Source organism: Hordeum vulgare, chromosome 1H (assembly GCF_904849725.1).
Source record: "Hordeum vulgare subsp. vulgare chromosome 1H, MorexV3_pseudomolecules_assembly, whole genome shotgun sequence".
NCBI lineage: Eukaryota > Viridiplantae > Streptophyta > Magnoliopsida > Poales > Poaceae > Hordeum > Hordeum vulgare.
Window position 1 is genome coordinate 492003947 of NC_058518.1, and position 16943 is coordinate 492020889.

Below are 16943 nucleotides of genomic sequence, written 5' to 3' on the forward strand. Positions count from 1 at the left end.
CATCAATTTTGACTTCCCTCCCCATGTGAACACTTGTTCCCACCTCGTCACCATCATCACTGTCCGAACTGCCATCTTCTTCACTTCCGCCATTATCTTTGTCCTCAAAAACTTCTTCATTTTCACCATGATCATCCTCACTGCCATCATCATCAGAAATAAATGACTCTTCGTCACTTGGCAAGCTTTCTGTGCCGGCTGGTACTTGTTGACGTCTTCTCTTCGACTGTCGCCTGCTTGTCTCAACATCATCAGGATCTGTTGTCCTTGCCCCCCATTCATCATCATCGATCCTCCCAAACCCAGTCACGAGTTTTCCAACTGCATGTGAAATTACAGAACACATTTCATGCACCATCCCTGTGAGATTCTTTTGCTTCTGCAAAACATAAAAAGTGGACAATAAAAACCATTATAAGAATAACCATCTGTTGAGGATATCAAAAAATGGGTCAAGTAAAAAAAGATGGTCAACAAAAGAGAATCACTATTACAGGAAAACAAACAGGCATCGGTTGACTTACTATTTTATCATATGACTCGGGCAATCTTGTGGCAACAAATTTGGTGATGTGATCCATGCTTCCAAACAAGCTATCTTCCGCACACCGTGAAAACTCGGTCTTAAGCTGGTGTTTTTGTTATCAAAAGAGGAAAAAATGAGTGACAACAAAATGTGGCAGATGCATACTTCAAAAGAAAAAAAATGGTAATTCTAATTGTATGAATTTGCGTGCATCCACTATCAGATTTCTTGATGCCTCCTAAAAATAATGGATAGTTAAGATTCAGTAGGTGTTAGAGTTGCAGAAAAAATGTATGTAGTTTGCTAGTTTTGAAGGCATAAATTGCTTCTGTTGCAAGAGAAACTAGCTGATGTTAAACATATAAAATGTTGAATAGTTAAACTATCCATCGTTTGCCTACTATTAATTTCAAAAAGTAGTACAAAACATGTGCAATTACTCTCATAAAAACACAAGTTCAAACTAAAACTGAAAAGTACTTAAAAATATGTGTAAAGCAGTTGCCCAGAAAATCTTATTAACTTGCTTGCTCTTTCAAATTCAGTTGCCTCATACAGTAGAGTACATTAGGTTTCTTCAGAAAAAACATAGGTCCTTACAAACAAAAAAGGATTGCATTTGCACTTGAAAAAAAGTGTAATAGAAAAAGAAAAGGAAATGAGGTTACCCTCAAATTGCCGTATTCTCCCGGGGCCTTCCTGTCCTTCTTGATAACTTTAGAAATTAAATCTGAATTCCAAACTGACACCCTTGGTACCAAGTTGGGAATTGGCTCATCAACATCCAACGAGTCTAGATACAACAACTGTGTGGTGACAAAAAAACTAGATGTTTGACGTTAGTTGATGTTTGAAAAAAAAATTGATGCTAGCAACAAACAAGCTATAAGCACTTACAACAATGTGGAAGACACGGCAACAAACAGCCTTCTTATTGTGATGACCCAATGTGAATGCTAGCTTCAGTTGATCAACAACAAACTGACATATGTTCGTCTCTGTTATCACATTGACATCCATGACCGCTGGGAAGCTTTTTGGGGAAATACTTAAACTAGTAGAGGGGGCAAGGAAGGAAGAAAAAGCAAGAGCTAGCCAAGCGCGGACAAAGTCATCATCATGAGATCCATTCATTTCCTTGATCATCTTGCACCAATTTGTGAGAGTCGGTGAATTCTTGGAGGTGATATTGTAAATGTTGTACATTGCCTTTGTGATTTCAGGACGGTTATCAAAGCAAACCTTCCTGCCCCTATTTGGCAAACCCCATATCCTACGGACACTTGCAGCATCTACAGGAATCTTGCCCATTTCCGGAATAACTATTTGCGACATCCCAGGATCATAATGCCTCATTATCCATTGGCTAAGATCACCAGGCATGCTATTCGCTGCAAGGTCCAGAAGGCCACCAAACTCTTTTTCAATGATGGCACCTTTTTGCTCAAAATTCAAGTCCTTGTTCAACTTGAAGAGCCTTGCAGGTGATGCCCTGTTCCTACGACCCTATTGCACAACAAGATGAAAAAATAAGGAAATAATTAGCAATAATGTTCATTACTGGACAACAATGTTGGGCAACGGTTTCGAAAAACAGATGCAACAAATGCAAATACCTCAGTTCCTCCAGTCTTCTGTCGTTTTGTATTTTGAGGTTGATCCACAATTGGACCTTCAGCATTTACATTTTCAGAATCTCCGTCTAGGCTCTGATTTGAATTAATATCATCAGGACTCTTCCGTCGCAGAATGATAGCCTGGCAACTCTGACGCTTGTGCCCAATCATTGTTGAACCACTCGGTGGCTAAAGAGTAAAAACACACATATCGGTAAAAAAAACCTGTTATGTACAAAAATAACATAAAACTTCGAAAGAAATTCGAACACCTGTGGTTGCTGCTCTTCATTTCCATGAGACGCAACTTCATCATGGCTTGCTACAGGAGGATTATCCTGTTTTGCCTTTTTTCTTCTTCCAGCCATCTATTTTCTGTTGCGTAGAAAAAAGGGAAACATTAAGAACATCAAGCAAAACTCAAACAATTCAGTTCTACAAAAAAGTTGTAACTGTATATCCTGCACCCTAAAAAATTCATGTAACAAAGCATGACTAAAAGCGCCAAAAGGATTGTTGTCCACTAAATGAAATTTAGACTGTTCCAACAAAACAGAAACTACTTAAGTAGGAGAGCTCCAACATTAAAAACTACTTAAAAAGCAGAGCAATGTACACTACAGGCAAAATGTAATATAAAACCTAGGCAACACATGATAAAACACAAATAAGCAGCAAACAAACAGAAACTAGCAGAAAACAGCCCCTAAAAATGGAGTTAACCATTCATTTTTAGACACATCAGTTCCAATGTAACATCTATACTACCTATGTGAACCTAAAACCTATGACTGATAGGCAACAAAAACTAAATGAACAACAACTATACTGTAAAGATGGGTGACAAATAGCCAACAAGCAAACTAATTAGCATCAACAAAACAAATGAGGGTGATAACTACTACAATACAAATATACTGCCTACTAAACAAAAATCAACAAGCTACATATGCAAACACTACTGCATACTGAATAAAAACCAAATGCCTACTACCAACTGAACAAATATCAACAAGCTACATCGCAACACTATTGTCCTACTGAAGAGCCATTAACAACTGATATAACTGCATCAACAACAAAAGCCAAAACATCACTACCAAAAAAAACATCTCTGTGGCCTTCCCATCTTCAGTCACCTGACAACAATGAACATCAACAACCAACAATGGAGGACTCAGTGCAAATTACCCCCTCCCTTCCCTACATCACTGGACTTGAACACATTTTCATGTAGAAGAGCCCCAAACCCTGCCCGAGATACAAAATCTCATGTGTTGTTGTTGGGCAACTCAAACACAAAAATGTAGCAAACAAAAATGGACTTGCCTGATCTACAAATCCAACAACCCTAACTCAGCAAAACACACACCCCACAACCCACAACCTACTCAGCAAACCAACAACCCTAACTCAGCAAATCATAGCCAATGTTGCCTGATCTAGGACTCAGCAATCATGAACCCTCGCAGGAGTTGGCATGCATTCAAGGCATTCAAACCCTAACTCAAGTCGTCCATACATGCACTAGAAGAACCACCTAGGATAGCAGTACACATGCACTAGAAGGACCCCTAGGATAGCAGTACATGTGCCAAAAACAGAGAACAGAACAGATCTGAAACAGAGTGGATAAACTCACCAAGGGGAGCTGCAGCGAAATGTACCCTCCGGCGAAGTCCTCGATTGTTGTTCTTCTCTGCCGTGTCCAGGGACTGCTGATGTTCCGCCGTCGACTCCTACTTCCACAGCAATGACGCCGCCGACTCCTACTTCCACAGCGACGACGCGGTGGTGCTTGTTGGGGTGGCAGCACCTCCCCTCGTCGCTGCAATGGAAGTCAGGGACGACGTACGCGCGGCCAGTTCCTCCTCTCCCGCGATACTGTTGTTGCTGGTGCGATTGTTGGTGCGGCGCTCCTCTTCTCCTCCGTCACCGCACGACAGTTGGTCACCTCCAGATGCACATCCGGTAGCACAAAGGGTCACGAATCGCCGCCACGCCGCCGCCACACCACCGCCTCGCCACCGCCTCGCTCCTGGTTTGGGGGAATTGGATTTGGTTGATAGAAGGGCTCGGGATTTTGCCGGTGAAAGGAGAGGAAGGGGAAGGGGAGAGGGATGGAGGAGGATTCGAAATGGGAGAATGGATGACGGTGGAGGGACCCGACCAGGGGACACCTGGCGCGGCCACCGACGACCCTGGCCAACCGCGCGCCGCTACGCCAAGACGGTTCGATGTAAATCGAACGGTGCCGAGACGTGTGCGCCAGAGTCCACAATCCGGCACAGCTGCACTTTAAAGAATTTAGGAATAACATACTCAAGCAATACAAATAGTGCCATGCATTTCTATTTTGTACTTTTTTTTGTTGTGATATATGAATTTAATAAATAAAAAATGCAAGAATTTAATCGACTGACATGGATTTGGGGAGACCGGACTTGTTTCGATTGAATTGGGATGTCTTCTAGTTATTTCAAAATGGAATAGAGTTTAGACATTACACGGATCTATTTTTGTAACTGTTATATATATCACGTTTACACTAATTTTATTAATCCACTCCCGTGCATGTGAAAGATATATGCTCTCCCATAATTCACTATGTGATGCAAGGGTAGTTACATACGAATGTTAATTTACCACTCAATATTCAAATTACATCAAGAGATGCACTTTCACCTATCTTCTCACATGAAACATACTCCCTCCGTCTCGAATTAAGTGACGTGGAGGAAGAGCTAAGTTAGTACAAATTTATATGCAAATGGTGTCAGTTAAATCGGGACAAAGGGAGTACTACAGTACTACAAATGCTTACACACCATGATGGAGCGGGCCGGTATATTACTTTGATTAATATTTTTATAACGAAAAATAAAAAATATTACATTTTCAATAGCAGGATAAACATATTGCACCATGAAGCAAATGCAAAATCTACCGGATTATTTGTGTGTGTGAAATCGACCATACCTCCACATATTGACTATTTTTTTTCAGATTCACCTCGGCTAATATTACAACCACTACTGTGGCCTTTGGTCCTTCTCGACATCTATTACCTTGTTCTTCTTGAACGCTTGTCACTAGCGATCGTGGCATTGCACCGTCATAACGGTTACTGCTAGGACTTGTGACGCACACAACAGGGTTTGCAGTAGTGTGTCTGGCACAACTTCAGAGTGTCCATTTGAGTCCAAAGTGCTTATGTTAGGAAAGTATGTTTAGTATGCGCGTAATCTGTAATCAATTTCATTGTTGAACTGTCATGTATAGCGAAGAACAATGTAATACTAAAAATAAGAGGATGTAAATATATATGTATGGAAAAAAAATTATATGACAACAATAATATTTATTTTTCATGTAATTATATTCCTATAATATTCTTCATGGAATACTATTTTCATTACCAAACGTCAATAACTTGTCATCGCCGAAGAGTGTGACCTCCTTACCGTTACATGAATTAAAAGGGGTAGGAGTTTATTTGCTTCACTTAAGGCCCTGCAGAAATGTAATAACTAAAACTACTAGTAAATCTAACTGTTCCAATAAACAAATATTCAAGGTTGAATGTAACTATAAGGAATTTAATTACAAAGTTGGATGGGAGGGGCGTTTTCGGCAGAGGCAGTGCGTCATGGCCATGGACGAGGAGTGGGTGGACAGAAAGATCACCCTAGCCGACTGATACGTCCATTTTGCATCATGTTTTCATGTTGATATTTATCGCTTCTTTGGCTGTTATTTCACCTCACGGTACTATTCTTATGCATTTTCTCTCTAATTTTGCAAGGTTTACATCAAGAGGAAGAATACCGGCAACTGGAATTCTGGCCTGAAAGTGGAGCAAAGTTGAGATACCTATTCTGCGCAACTCCAAACGCCGTAAAAATCAACGGGGATTTTTTTTCCAATTTATAAAAAATACTGGGCCGAAGAAGTGCCAGAGGGGCACCATGGGGTGCCCACAAGCCTGCACGGCACGACCACCCCCCCAGGCCGCGCCATGGGGGCTTGTGGGCAGCCCACTGGCCCACTGCCCCCCTCTTTTGCTATATGGAGGGTTTCGTCCAGGAAAAAATTAAAAGAGGAGCTTTTTCGTGGTTTCACCGCCCCCACGAGGCGGAATTTGAGCAGAACCAATCTAGAGCTCCGGCAGGACGATCCTGCCGGGGAAACTTCCCTCGCGGAGGGGGAAATCGTCGCCATCGTCATCACCAACACTCCTCTCTTCGGAGGGGACTCGTCACCATCAACATCTTCATCAGCACCATCTCATCTCCAAACCCTAGTTCATCACTTGTAACCAATCTCCGTCTCGCGACTCCGATTGGTACTTGTAAGGTTGCTAGTAGTGTTGATTACTCTTTGTAGTTGATGCTAGTTGGATTACTTGGTGGAAGAGTTTACGTTCAGATCCTTGATGCTACTCATTACCTCTCTGGTCATGAATATGATTATGCTTTGTGAGTAGTTACTTTTGTTCCCGAGGACATGGGATAAGTCATGCTAATAGTAGTCATGTGAATTTGGTATTAGTTCGGTAATTTGATATGTTGTATGTTGTTTTTCCTCTAGTGGTGTTATGTGAACGTCGACTACATAACACTTCACCATTATTTGGGCCTAGAGGAAGGCATTGGGAAGTAGTAAGTAGATGATGGGTTGCTAGAGTGACAGATGCTTAAACCCTAATTTATGCGTTGCTTCGTAAGGGGTTGATTTGGATCCACTAGTTTAATGTTATGGTTAGACTTTGTCTTAATTCTTCTTTCATAGTTGCGGATGCTTGCGAGAGGGGTTAATCATAAGTGGGATGCTTGTCCAAGTAAGGCAGTACCCAAGCGCCGGTCCACCCACATATGAAACTATCAAAGTAACGAACGCGAATCATATGAACATGATGAAACTAGCATGACAGAAATTCCCGTGTGTCCTCGGGAGCGTTTTTCCTCCTATAAGACTTTGTCCAGGCTTGTCCCTTGCTACAAAAAGGATTGTGCCACTTTGCTGCACCGTTGCTACTTTTGTTACTTGTTTCTCGCTACGAATCATCTCACCACACAATCACTTGTTACCGACAATTTCAGTGCCTGCAGATTTTACCTTGCTCAAAACCACTTGTCAGATCCTTCTGCTCCTCGTTGGGTTCGACACTCTTACTTATCGAAAGGACTACGATTGATCCCCTATACTTGTGGGTCATCAAGACTCTTTTCTGGCGCCGTTGCCGGGGAGTGAAGCGCCTTTGGTAAGTGGAACTTGCTAAGGAAACATTCATATAGTGTGCTGAAATTTATTGTCACTTGTCACTATGGATACTAATCCTTTGAGGGGCTTGTTCGGGGTATCTTCACCTCGAACGGAAGCACGAATGGTTGCTCCTCACCCTACTGCACCTACTGAAAATATTTGCTTTGAATTTCCTTCGGGTATGCTTGAGAAACTGCGGCTAATCCTTTTACAGGAGATGAAACATCACATCCAGACTTGCATCTGATCTATGTAGATGAAGTTTGTGGTTTATTTAAGCTTGCAGGTGTGCCGGAGGATGAGGTCAAGAAGAAGGTCTTTCCTTTATCTTTGAAGGATAAGGCGTTGACATGGTATAGGCTATGTGATGATACTGGATCATGGGACTACAATCGGTTGAAATTGGAATTTCATCAAAAGTTTTATCCTATGCATTTAGTACATCGTGATCGAAATTATATTTACAATTTTTGGCCTCGTGACAGAGAAAGCATCGCTCAAGCTTGGGGGAGGCTTAAATCAATGCTATATTCATGCCCCAATCATGAGCTCTCGAGAGAAATTATCATTCAGAACTTCTATGCTCGGCTTTCTCATGATGATTGCACCATGCTTGTCACTTCTTGTACCGGTTCTTTTATGAAGAGAGATATTGACTTCAAATGGAATTTATTGGAGAAAATTAAACGCAACTCTGAAGATTGGGAGCTTGAAGAAGGTAAGGAGTCGGGTATGAATTTCACGTTTGATTGCGTTAAATCCTTTGTTGAGACAAATACCTTTAGTGATTTAGTGCTAAGTATGGACTTGACTCTGAGATAGTAGCTTCATTGTGTGAATCCTTTGATGCTCATATTGATCTCCCCAAAGAGAAGTGGTTTAAATATCATCCTCCTTTAGAAGTCAATGTAGTTAAACCCACTCCAGTTGAAGAGAAAGTCATTGCCTATAATGATCCTGTTGTTCCCAGTGCTTACATTGAGAAACCACCTTTCCGTGTTAGGATAAAGGATCATTCTAAAGCTTCAACTGTGATACGTAGAGGCTATATTAGAACACCTACACCCCCTGAGCAAATTAGAGTTGAACCTAGCATTGCTATTATCAAAGATCTTCTGTCCAACGATGTTGAGGGACATAATATTCACTTCTATGAAGATGCTGCTAGAATTGCTAAACCTCACGCTAGAGACAAACATAGGCCTGTTGTTGGCATGCATGTGGTTTCTGTTAAGATAGGAGATCACTGCTATCATGGTTTATGTGACGTGGGTGCTAATGTTAGTGCAATACCTCAATCCTTATATGATGAAATCAAAGATGAGATTGCACCTGTTGAGATAGAGCCTATTGATGTCACTATTCAGCTTGCCAATAGAGATACTATCTACCCTGTGGGAATTGTTAGGGATGCTGAAGTCTTGTGTGGTAAAACAAAGTATCCTGCTTATTTCCTCGTTCTTGCTACCGCACAAGATAGCTTTTGTCCCATCTTATTTGGTAGACCTTTTCTCAATATTGTCAATGCTCATATTGATTGTGAGAAGCAAACTGTCACTGTTCGCTTTGAAGGTGTGTCACATGAGTTCAATTTCTCTAAGTTTGGTAGACAACCTCATGAAAAGGAGTTGCCTAGTAGGTATGAAACTATTACCTTAGCCTCTATTGTCGTGTCTCCTACTGATCCCTTAGAGCAATACTTGCTTGAGCATGAAAATGATATGCATATGGATGAAAGGGATGAGATAGATAGAGTCGTCTTAGAACAATATCCTATCCTTAAGAATAATTTGCCTGTTGAACTGCTTGGGGATCCACCCCCACCAAAGGGTGATCCTGTGATCGAGCTTAAACAGTTGCCTGATACTCTTAAGTATGCCTATCTTGATGAAAAGGAGATATATCTTGTCATTATTAGTGCTAGCCTCTCAGAGCATGAAGAAAAGAAGTTACTAAAAACTCCGAGGAAGCACCGTGCTGCTATTGGATATACTCTTGATGATCTTAAGGGCATTAGTCCCACTCTATGCCAGCACAAGATTAAAATTGATCTTGATTTCAAACCAGTTGTTGATCATCAAAGGAGATTAAATCCTAAGATGAAAGAAGTAGTGAGAAAAGAAATACTAAAGCTCCTGGAAGCGGGTATTATCTATCCTGTTGCTCATAGCGATTGGATGAGTCCGGTGCATTGCGTCCCTAAGAAGGGAGGCATTACCGTTGTCCCTAATGATAAGGATGAGTTGATCCCACAGAGGATTATTACTGGCTATAGGATGGTGATTGATTTTAGGAACTGAATAAAGCCACTAGGAAAGATCATTACCCTTTGCCTTTTATCGACCAAATGCTAGAAAGGCTATCCAAACACGCACACTTCTGCTTTCTAGACGGATATTCTGGTTTCTCCCAAATACCAGTTGCACAATCTGATCAGGAGAAGACCACTTTCACCTGCCCTTTTGGTACCTTTGCTTATAGACGTATGCCTTTTGGCTTATGTAATGCACCTGTCACTTTTCAAAGATGTATGATGACTATATTCTCTGACTTTTGTGAAAAGATTGTCGAGGTTTTCATGGATGACTTCTCCGTTTACGGGTCTTCCTTTGATGATTGCCTCAGCAACCTCGATCGAGTCTTGCAGAGATGTAAAGACACCAATCTTGTCTTGAATTGGGAGAAGTGCCACTTTATGGTCAATGAAGGCATCATCTTAGGACATAAAATTTCTAAAAGAGGTATTGAAGTCGATAAGGCTAAGGTTGATGCAATCGAGAAGATGCCATACCCCACAGATATCAAAGGGATAATAAGTTTCCTTGGTCATGTTGGTTTCTATAGAAGTTTCATTAAAGACTTCTCTAAGATTTCTTGGCTTCTTACCAATCTCTTGCAAAAGGATATTCCTTTTATCTTTGATGAGGATTGTGAGGAAGTCTTCGAAATACTTAAGAGGGCTTTGATAACTGCACCTATTGTTCAACCACCTGATTGGAACTTACCTTTTGAGATCATGTGTGATGCTAGTGATTATGATGTTGGTGCTGTCCTAGGGCAAAGAGTTGACAAGAAGCTGAATGTTATTCACTATGCTAGTAAAACTCTAGACAGTGCCCAAAGAAACTATGCTACTACGGAGAAGGAATTTTTACCAGTCGTGTTTGCGTGTGAAAGTTCAGGTCTTACATAGATGATTTCAAAGTCACTATTCACACTTATCATGCTGCTATTAAGTACCTTATGGAGAAGAAAGATGCTAAACCTAGACTTATCAGATGGGTTCTCTTGCTACAAGAATTTGATTTGCACGTTGACGACAGAAAGGGTGCTGATAACCCAGTAGCAGATAACTTGTCTAGGTTGGAGAATGTTTTTGATGACCCACAACCTATTGATGATAGCTTTCCCGATGAGAAAATGATGTCATCAATGCTTCACGTAGTGCACCGTGGTATGCTGATTATGCAAACTATATCGTTTCCCAATACATACCACCTAGTTTCACGTACCAGCAAAAGAAGAAATTCTTCTTTGACTTGAGACATTACTTTTGGGATGATTTTCACCTTTATAAGGAAGGAGTAGATGGTGTTATTAGGCGTTGTGTACCTGAACATGATCAGGGACAGATCCTACGGAAGTGTCACTCCGAGGCCTACGGAGGACACCATGCGGGAGATAGAACTACACACAAGGTATTGCAATCAGGTTTCTATTGGCCCACTCTCTTCAAGGATGCCCGTAAGTTTGTCTTGTCTTGTGATGAATGTCAAAGAATAGGTAATATTAGAAAACGTCAGGAAATGCCTATGAACTATTCACTTGTCATTGAACCATTTGATGTCTGGGGCTTTGATTATATGGGAGCTTTTCCAAAATCCAATGGGTATACTCACATCTTAGTTGTTGTTGATTACGTCACTAAGTGGGTAGAAGCTATCCCCACTAGTAGTGTTGATCACAACACCTCTATCAAGATGCTGAAAGAAGTTATCTTCCCTAGATTTGGAGTCCCAAGATATCTAATGACCGACGGTGGTTCACACTTCATTCATGGTGATTTCCGTAAAACGCTTGCTAAGTACGATGTCAACCATAGAATTGCGTCTCCCTATCACCCTCAGTCCAGTGGTCAAGTAGAGCTAAGCAATAGAGAGATTAAACTGATTCTGCAAAAGACTGTCAACAGGTCTAGAAAGAATTGGTCTAAGAAGCTCGATGATGCACTGTGGGCTTATAGAACTGCCTATAAGAATCCCATGGGCATGTCTCCGTACAAAATGGTGTATGGTAAAGCATGTCACTTACCTCTTGAGCTTGAGCATAAAGCTTCTTGGGCAATCAAAGAGCTCAACTTTGATTTCAAACTTGCCGGTGAGAAGAGGTTATTCGATATTAGCTCGATTGATGAGTGGAGAACTCAGGCATATGAGAATGCCAAGCTGTTCAAAGAGAAGGTTAAGAGGTGGCATGATAAGAGGATACAAAAGAGTGAGTTCAATGTATGTGATTATGTCTTGCTATATAACTCTCGTTTAAGATTCTTTGCAGGCAAGCTTCTCTCTAAATGGGAAGGTCCCTATGTTGTTGAGGAAGTATATCGTTCCGGTGCTATCAAGATCAACAACACGGAAGGTAATTGTCCGAGAGTGGTAAATGGGCAGAGAATCAAGCATTATATCTCAGGTACTCCCATAAATGTTGAAAACAATATCATCAATACCATAACTACGGAAGAATACCTAAGGGATATTTATCAGCCTGTTTCAGACTCCGAAAACGAAGAGGTATGTGATTCGGTAAGAAAACAGAGTCCAAAACTTTTCCAGTAGGAAATTTTCTCCGTTTTGGAATTTTTGAAAAAATACAAAAATTGGAAGTAGTCCGGAAAGTGCGCGAGGAGGCGACAAGCCTGCACGGCGCGGGGCCACCCCCTGGCCGCGCCGTGAGGGCTTGTGGCCACCTCGTGCGCCTCTCGGACTCCCTTTTCATGTGGGGTACTCCTTCTGGTCTAGAAAAAATCATTATATATACTTCCGTTTGGTCTGACCCTTGCATCACACAGATTTCCTCTGTTTTTCGTTTCGAGCCTGTTTCTGTTACAGATCTAGATCGCCATGACTTCCCCAAAAGCTCCGAAGGACAAGATCTTCAAGAAGGTCATCAATCCCTACCTCACGGAAGTGCTGCAACACCCTCAATCTATCGAGATGCGTCAGGGGATGTTGCACATCCCTGATGTTGAGGGGCCTAAAAAGACTGGAAGCGGGGAGACGAGGCTCGAAGCAATGGAGCAACAAGTCTTCAAGTGCCAGGGGATGGTGGAGCGTGGACTCAACGCCAACCACATGATGATCACGGAGTTCACCAACAAGCACAGGATTGATGCCAATGACATTGGGAAGCACCTCTCCAGGCTCTATGACAGGGTTGATCAACTCCAGGGCCAGATCTATGACCTGCAGAACCAAAACTGTGAGTATGAGTATAGATTTAAATCAATAAGGTTGGCTGCAAATTTGAGGATTCCGGAGACTCGTTCATCTTTCCATGGTGGAGCACCTATGCCTTGGAAGACGGAGGATCAAACTCATGTTGCAACAACTCCACCACCATCACCACCCAAGGAAGACAACTGAGCATTGGTATGGGCAATCCCCTTGGCTTTTGCCAAGCTTGGGGGAGTTTCCCGGTATCGTATCATCGTCACATCTTTTGCCTTTACCTTTGTTTTAGTTTTCCATTTCAGTTTTCTTTTTCTCTAATAGTTTAAAAGTCTTAGTGTTTTAGTCTTGAGTTTTGCTTTGTGTCACCCCCGATGTATTCTTGCTCGTGAGCCATATAATAAAGAGTGTCTTAGTTGAAGGGCTTTGCCTCTTGCCATGATCAAAAGAGTGAGAATAGAACAAAAGCATGAAAGATCATGTAATGATCTTATGGGAAGTGATAGCTTCACATATAAAAAGGATGATGATTGAAACTTGTTGAGGGTAGGCAAACGTAGACCTTGGTCATGGTTGCAATTAATAGGAAGTGATAAAGAAGGAGAGGTTCACATATAAATATATCATCTTTGACACCACCTATGATTGTGAACACTCACTAAACTATTGCATGCCTAGAAGTAGATGTTGGACAAGGAAGACAACGTAATGAATTGTGTTTGCTTGGCTCTAAACAATGTTATATGATTAGAGATCCCTTAGCATGTGACGATTGCTTCCACCTCATATTAGCCAAAACTCCCGCACCAAGTAGAGATACTACTTGTGCATCCATAAACCTTCAAACCAGTTTTGCCATGAGTGTCCACCATACCTACCCATGGATTGAATAAGATCCCTCAAGTAAGTTGTCATCAGTGCAAGCAATAAAATTGCTCTCTAATATGTATGATCTATTAGTGTGTGGAAAATAAGCTTTGTACGAACTTGTGATGAGGAAGACATAAAAGCGACAAACTGCATAATAAAGTTCTTTATCATAGGAGCCAATATAAAGCGACGTTCCTACGCACTAAGAGGACACGCATCCAAACCTCAAGAGCGCATGACAACCTCTGCTTCCCTCTGCGAAGGGCCTATCTTGTACCTTTACTTTTTGCCCTTGAAAGAGTCATGGTGATCTTCACCAATTCCTTATTTTGCCTTTGTCTTGGCTATCGTCACATGCTTGGGAAAGATCTATATTCATATGTCAACTTGGAGGTAGGCATTCATGAATTATTATTGTTGACATTACCCTTGAGGTAAGCAGTTGGGAGGCAAAACTATAAGCCCCTATCTTTCTCTGTGTTCAGCTGAAACTTTGATCTCATGAGTACCACGTGAGTTGTAGCAATTGTAGAGAAAGAAAGAATGATTGAGTATGTGGATTTGCTTTACAAGCTCTTATTTGACTCTTTCTGATGTTGTGATAAATTGCAATTGCTTCAATGATAAAGGCTATCGGTTGTTACTTCTCGGTAAGGTTCTTGATCCATGCTTTACTTTGTGAAGGAATTATCACTTTAGCATGAGAGATTATATGTTGGTATTGCTGTTCTGATCTTGATCATGATGCATGCATGTTCGTATCTTGTTTTGTCGACACCTCTCTCCCTAAACATGTGGACATATTTATTGAGCTCGGCTTTCGCTTGAGGAAAAGCGAGGTCTAAGCTTGGGGGAGTTGATATGTCCATTTTGCATCATGTTTTCATGTTGATATTTATCGCTTCGTTGGCTGTTATTTCACTTCACGGTTGATGGGGTTATAGTCCTAGGGTAGGGTCATAGGCCTGCCCTAAAGGTCCAACCCAAGGACTACCCCTCATAAGGGACAAGGCCCTTAGTTAGTTCCGACTGAACTAAGGAGTTCCCTTCATCCAGTCGGTAACAGATCCTCGACCGTCCAGTCGGAGATTAGCATTCGGAGTTTATCAAACTAACCGACTGGATTCCACTCTGTGCATCGTAACCTCCCTGGAGGGAAACGGTCATACATTTCCATGTGCCTTTATTAGCATTTAAGACGTACGTTACCTGTAACGTAGGCATTCAATCGCCACTACTCCACCCCTGTGCACCGAACCGTTGTGGAGGGCAGCGCACTCTATATAAGCCACCCTCCCCCACTGGTGCGGGTGTTAGAAATTCACTGTATTCGATATTCCACTCGACTACAAGCTCCCTGAGCACTGAGACGTAGGGCTATTACCTCCACCGCAGAGGGGCCTGAACTCATACAACCACGTCGTAGCTAAGGCTCTGCCCATCCCTTTCATACCCTACACATCTACTGTCAGGCTTATACCCTCGACAGTTGGCGCCCACCGTGGGGTAGGCGTCTAAGCGACTTCCGGCGAGTTTGCGACTACATCACTTCGTCATGTCGTCCGGTGGAGATTCGAGCATGGGTCACGAGATCTTCTTCGGAGCTCTCTCCTTCATCGTCGACGATTCGGCATGGCTTCGGGACGCCCCTCTCGACGTCGAGGCACTTCCTCGCCGCGGGGCTACGCACTTCCGTGCCGGCGCCCGCGGCATTCTTCTTCTCCAGCAGTCGGCTCCGGTGTCGACCTACACCGCCGTCACGCGCCGCAACAAGCGGTCCCGCCGTTCGTGGCTCCAGCGTTGGGTGCAACACGCCCGGGCGCGCCAGAACACGTCTTCACAAGTGGCGGTTCTAGAGTCAGTTGTGGTTGCCCCGCCGTCCCAACGCTCGGGCTCGGTTCCGACTGAGTTTCCTTCCGAGTACGCGGGCCGCGGGCCTGTAGCAGAAGTACACATGGCCAATTCCCATGAAGATCCCCGTCAAGCTGGCCGAAACGAGCACGAGATCGGCGAAACGTCTGGCGCGCGTCGTCCGCCTCGCCGTTCTGCCAGTCGGCACACTCGGCGGAGCAACGTGGAGCTGTTCCGCACACCCCTCCTCAACTTGGCTGCGGCTGCCAAGATAACCGATTCCCTTCAGCCGACTGATTCAGAGGCTGGAAGGGGGATCAAGCAAATCCGCGTCCTGTTGCACACGGTGCAGCAGCAAAATTCGGCGGTCTCCCAGTCGCACAACAGGATCTACAATAGTTCTGTTCATGCGAATACGCATCGGTCAGTTCATAGCCCTGGTTCTCATCAGCGACACAGGGGAGGCAGTCGTTCCATAAATCCCGAAGATCGTCGCCGTTCACGCACCCCTCCGTGGGGTGGGCCCTATGGGCCCCGACATCATGATGATCGGCGTTTAGTCGACGGCACTTACGACCCAAGGCCCGACGCGAGAGGGCATATCGCCCAGCGGAGGGTCGACAGGGGCCGAGCCCACCGCGATGGTTACGATATTGACCGTCCGAGTGGAAGCAGGACCATCGTTTCTAGTACCGAGTGTTTCAGTCGAGCCATCCGTTCGGCTGACATCCCTCCCAACTTCCGATTGGCGACGGGAATTAGCAAGTTTACACGAGAGTCCAAGCCAGAAACGTGGCTGGATGATTACCGAGTAGCAGTCCAGATCGGAGGAGGAGACAACCATGTCGCCATGAAGCACCTCCCTCTGATGCTCGACGGCTCGGCGCGAGCGTGGCTGAACCAGTTGGCCCCCTCAAGCATCTACAGCTAGGCAGATCTGGCCCGAGTGTTCATCAGGACCTTCGAAGGGACGTGCAAACGCCCTGCTGGCCTCGTGGAACTCCAGCACTGCGTCCAGAAGCAGAATGAGCCCCTGCGTGATTTCATTCAGCGTTGGACAACTCTCTACCACACGGTGGAGAACGTCACAGAGCATCAAGCAGTCTGCGCCTTCAAGGCAGGCGTGCGGTATAGAGATCTGTACTTGAAGTTCGGCCGAACAGGCGACATCTCCATGAGCAAGATGATGGAGATAGCAACACGCTATGCTAATGGCGAAGAAGAGGACCGCATCCGAAGCGGCAAGCACAAAACAATCACCGATGGAGATGGGAATAACACTCGGAAGCAGAAGCAGAAAGCTCCGTCCGCTCCGTAGGCAGAAGCTGCAGCCGTAACCAATGCCAAGTTCAAGGGCAAAGGGAAGGC